The sequence below is a fragment of the Cryptomeria japonica genome, chromosome 7, assembly GCF_030272615.1.
Source record: "Cryptomeria japonica chromosome 7, Sugi_1.0, whole genome shotgun sequence".
NCBI lineage: Eukaryota > Viridiplantae > Streptophyta > Pinopsida > Cupressales > Cupressaceae > Cryptomeria > Cryptomeria japonica.
In genome coordinates this window covers 194,098,275-194,103,206 of record NC_081411.1, presented here as the reverse complement: position 1 = coordinate 194,103,206, position 4,932 = coordinate 194,098,275, and positions in this window count along the sequence as shown.

Below are 4,932 nucleotides of genomic sequence, written 5' to 3'. Positions count from 1 at the left end.
TGGATTCCTATGTTTGGAGCTTTGCTACCTTATGAGCAGACCGAGAAGGGTGGCACAAAGGCTCTATGTCATACCTTTCAAGATGATGAGATTAGTGGCTATGAGATCTTGTGGTAGGAGTTTTTGGATTTGGGTTACACTCCGCTATCGTCAATATTAGCAGGTTTCATTGGTGGGTTCTTGTGTCCCGACCGTAGGTCGAAGGGACTAGTTGTTGGATGGGGATTGGTGTTGGAGGATATGGTGACATAGTGATGCAGGTTTGCATGGTGTCCCTGCATGTTGTCCCATCTATACAGAGAGGTCCACTAGGTAGTATATCTGGGATACACTAGTCTTTCAGCTAGGGTGACATTATTACAGGTGTGGGCTTGGGAGCATATACCAGTATCAAGACCACTTGCAAATAGGGATAGGCCAGTTGGTCGGGCATATGTTTATGGGTATATAGGTGTAGTTGTCTAGCGTAAGCTATGAAAACTAGAGCAGTGGCAGAGGGCGTTGGATTATATTGATACGGTCATTTGGAGACTGTATATGGATTGTGAGGTGTGAGAAGAGGATGGGCTAGAGATTCCCTATGTATATATGTCAAGGTACTTGAGTGAGCAGATGCCCTTTATTATTGAGCGATTTTTGCACAAGCATGTTCATCGGCAGTATGGTAGATAGCAGGGGATACCACAAGGAGCCTGTTTGTATGCTCATCGGCAAAAAGATATGGGGGCCTACCCTAGATAGTGGAGTAGCTGTAGATGAGTACATATCCCTTGCAAGACAGATATGGGATTACGGGGCTGGGGTAGTGGATGCTGGGATGACAAAGGAGTTCTCAGCCTACTTTGTGGAACATGTCATGGCACACATATCTGATCCGGTAGAGCTATTGCTAGCTTTTGACAATGATGAGGAGGAGCAGCCACAGAGATGAGGGGGTCCTAGATGGAGAGAGGAGGATGAGGGAGAGGAGGTAGGAGAGGGAGGTACAGGCATAGGTGGAGGAGATGGAGGTGGAGGTGGTGGAGGAGGTGGTGGTGGAGATAGAGGTAGAGGTGGTGGTGGAGATGGCAGAGGTGGAGGTGGTAGAGGAGGTCTCGTTCTTGGTGCAGGTGGGGGCAAGAGGCTAGGTGCGATGTTAGCTATTGTGGGAGGGATAGAGGATGATAGACTACCTACCCAGAGGAGGAGATCTGACATTTTACCTCCACCAGTGCCTCAAATAGGGATAGGTGTAGGTGGGACTACAACACAAGTACCCATTCAAATCAAGGTACCTACCCACCAATAGGATTCGCATATTAGAGTGCTACAGGTCTCATTGCAGGAGATGGAGGCACAGGTGTTAGCACAACAATGACAAATTATGTAGCTATCGGCAGAGAGGGATATAGCAGTAGAGTGCTAAGGCCGAGTAGAGGCCCTTGCTGACAGGTTAGAGAGAGCCTCGACTAGTGCCCCCCTCTAGGATACATTGAGAGAAATATAGTACTCGGCCAAAGAGGTCGAGTATTATAGGCATTTGTACAAGGATATGGTCCCCCGAGATAATAGAGATCCTAGCTATGTTGTAGTGGTATCCACTCAAACTGGTCATAGCCATAAGAGGACATAGAGAAGAGGTGTTACGGGGCCTACCCGATGTGATCCATCTGGTGGAGATCTAGGAGCTAGGACATTTGTTGTTAGATTGTCTACCTCAGGAGATAGTCATACTTGAGAGACCTGTCTTTGTTGTATTTGATCACTTTTGTTGTACTGATAGACATGATATCCCTTGTTCATTTTGACAGTTTTGAGATATATATATATATATATATGGAATTGATTTTCTCTTATACATATGTGATGTGTTATTGACGATGATATGAGTTATGATGTGCATTATGTTTTGATATGATGATATTATGCGGATTATTAGATGCTTAGATAATAATGATTGTAGACATATAAAAATGACCATATTCCTAAATGAATATTTTATGTTCATTTCTCTATTTAATGAAATCCAATTTAATTAAATTACCCACATTCCTCTATTTAATTAAGTAAATTACTCAATTTATTTAAATTAAATTAACTATACCCATTTAATGAATAAATCATTTTATTCAATTAAATCCCTTCTATCCACTTTTAATTAAATTCAAATTTAATAAAATAGTTGTCCTAAATTGAATAAATCTAATTTATTTAATTTCCCCAAATTACAACCAAATTGAATTAAATTAATTTTATTTCAATTAAAACCTATTATCCCTCCATCCACTTGCACTTTCCTACATCTCCCACTTGCTTCCTAACCCCTTCCTAAATTCTTCTAGACCCTTCTAATTGCTTCTAATTAGCCTAACCCATCTTCTAAACTTTGTCACATCCCTAAGCAAAGGGAGGTCCCTTCTCAAAACCTCAAAGTCTTTGATAACCATTAAAGGCTTCAAGTCTTAAACCACTTAATTCCCCAAAGTCTTCATAACCATTAATGGTTAACTCAAACCCTCTTACATGGTTAAATAATTTCTTTTAACTCAACCTTCATCCAACCCAAGGGTCTCATCAAGCCTTTAATGCTTTGACCATGATTATCTCTTAATCATTTGCACAAAGGTTTATCCTTGGATTAACTCTTAATCTAATGGGTAAAGCTAACTTAAGCTTGACCCTTACCCTCTAGATAACCATGAGGTCTTCTCATGCATTTAATGCCTCCAACCCCTTCTCTCAACCCAACCCTATGTTGACACTTGTCACCATTTCATTGGTGCAAATTGCAAACATGGATCCCCAACTTTCAAACTCAACCTTTGATCAACTCTTTTAATCCTGACCATCCATTGCCCTATTTTTTCTATAAATAGAGCTCTCATTCCTCCATTTTGATCATCCTCCAAATTTGTAGTATCACACTTATGCTCAAATACATTCAAGCTTTCATATATGCTCATCATTTTAGCCTCTCTTTTAAATAGGAATTAGTCTAAATATGCATGTTTAGAATACTTTCTATTATCATTTAGCTCAATCATAGACTAATATATCATGTTAGGATAGTATTTATACTAACCTTGTCATCTTATAATCTAGTTTATTGCATTTCTAGAATCATGTATAGTTTAGGATGCATTTCATTCTAAAATCTATCAAAGCATCCCTCGTTCTTGCATTTGCCATCCCTAAACCATCTTGCTTAGTGATCTGAGAGCAAAAACATTGGTTTGAGGGACATTGTGAGATAGAGAACCATGGGACCCACCTTGGGAAGCTGAGTAATACTTCATTACTCCATAGCTTGCACCAAGAAGTCCTCTGTGTGTGTGTGGACAAGTATCTTGGAACATTTTTCACATATTGAGTTCTATCAACCCGCTTTTCCCACATACAATGATGTTCTTGATCTCTTTATGTTGATTACTATATGATGATGTGAATGCATTATTTGTGATGGAATGGGTGATAATGTGATGATGTATTTGTGTTTATTTTGATATGTGATGCGATGTTACCTGAATGTTTATGATTTGCAAGATTTATCTTGAAAATTAGATGTATGATAATGATAATGATAATGATGTTATATGTATCTTGAAAATTAGATGTATGATAATGATAATGATGTGAGATTAATCTTGAAAATGAGATGTATGATAATGATAATGATGTTAGATTCATCTTAAAAATGAGATGTATGATAATGATAATGATGTTAGATGTATCTTAAAAATGAGATGTATGATAATGATAATGATGTGAGATTAATGCAAGATTAAAATGATATGCAACTTATTGTAAGTTTAAGATGACATGCAACTTAATGCAATTGTATGTAACTAAATGATCACTTTAATTATGTCATTGTCATTCATGTTTAGTCACTTGTTTGTGCTCTTTTTATAATCATTGAGCTTTTGATATGTTGAAAGTTAATACAAGCACCATGGTATAATTGAACCATAATGACCTGAGTATAACTTACATGGATTTTTTATATTTCAAGATGACACAAGCGTCGAGGTATAATTGAACCAAGACAACCTGAGTGTTGCTTGCGTAAAATAGATAGGAAGTAACCATTTTTATGTGTAAAATGGAAAATGGCTTCAATGATATGTCTCCAATCATGTATCGAGAAAAAATTACACCATACAAATGATCACCTCATAGATAGAAAACCAAAGAAAATACCAGATTCCTTCATTGATTCTCTAGATCAGTGCATCCTTGAGTAGCTCAAGAGATCTAATGATTTAGAAATCAAGATACAAATAGTCAAAACTTCATGCCAAAATGTAAACAAATCATAATTTAGAATAAATCATCCATCGTGTGTGTGTTGAAGTTGTGGTTGGATAATGATCTTGTTTTCTAGTCCAATGAGCAGTTTAGACAATGGTTTCCTTAGTATGTTGCGATCATTTTTTGTTGTCTGAATCCTAAAGTGAGATGAATGTTGCCCCCAGTTATGGAAACTCATTGATGTGGATATATACATTGATCACCAAGCCATGGTGGGATACGATATGGATAACTACGTAGATAATCAAGGACAGTGACTACTCAAAGTATGTCTAGGATAATGTTGTGTGTATAAGTGTTCGTTGATGGCTATTGGCTGAGACTAGATGGATCAAAGATATGATGTGAGTATTAATAGATAGAGGAGTTATTCTTTCACAAATAGAACCTATTGCTAGGTTTTCACCACTTATTTTTATTGCACCTTTTGATATGTTTTTCATTTTTTTGTATTATTCTGATTTTTATTTTTTTTTGTGTCACAAGGTGCCTGTTTGCTAGGTTTTCACCATAGTGATGATTTTTGATACTTTTTTTTTTTTGTTTTTTTTCTTGATCCGTGTATTGGATGACTCAAGTGTATAACTTCTTCATATAGATGTTGTTGGTTAGTTCATCAAGCACGTCCCCTTTTGAATTTGA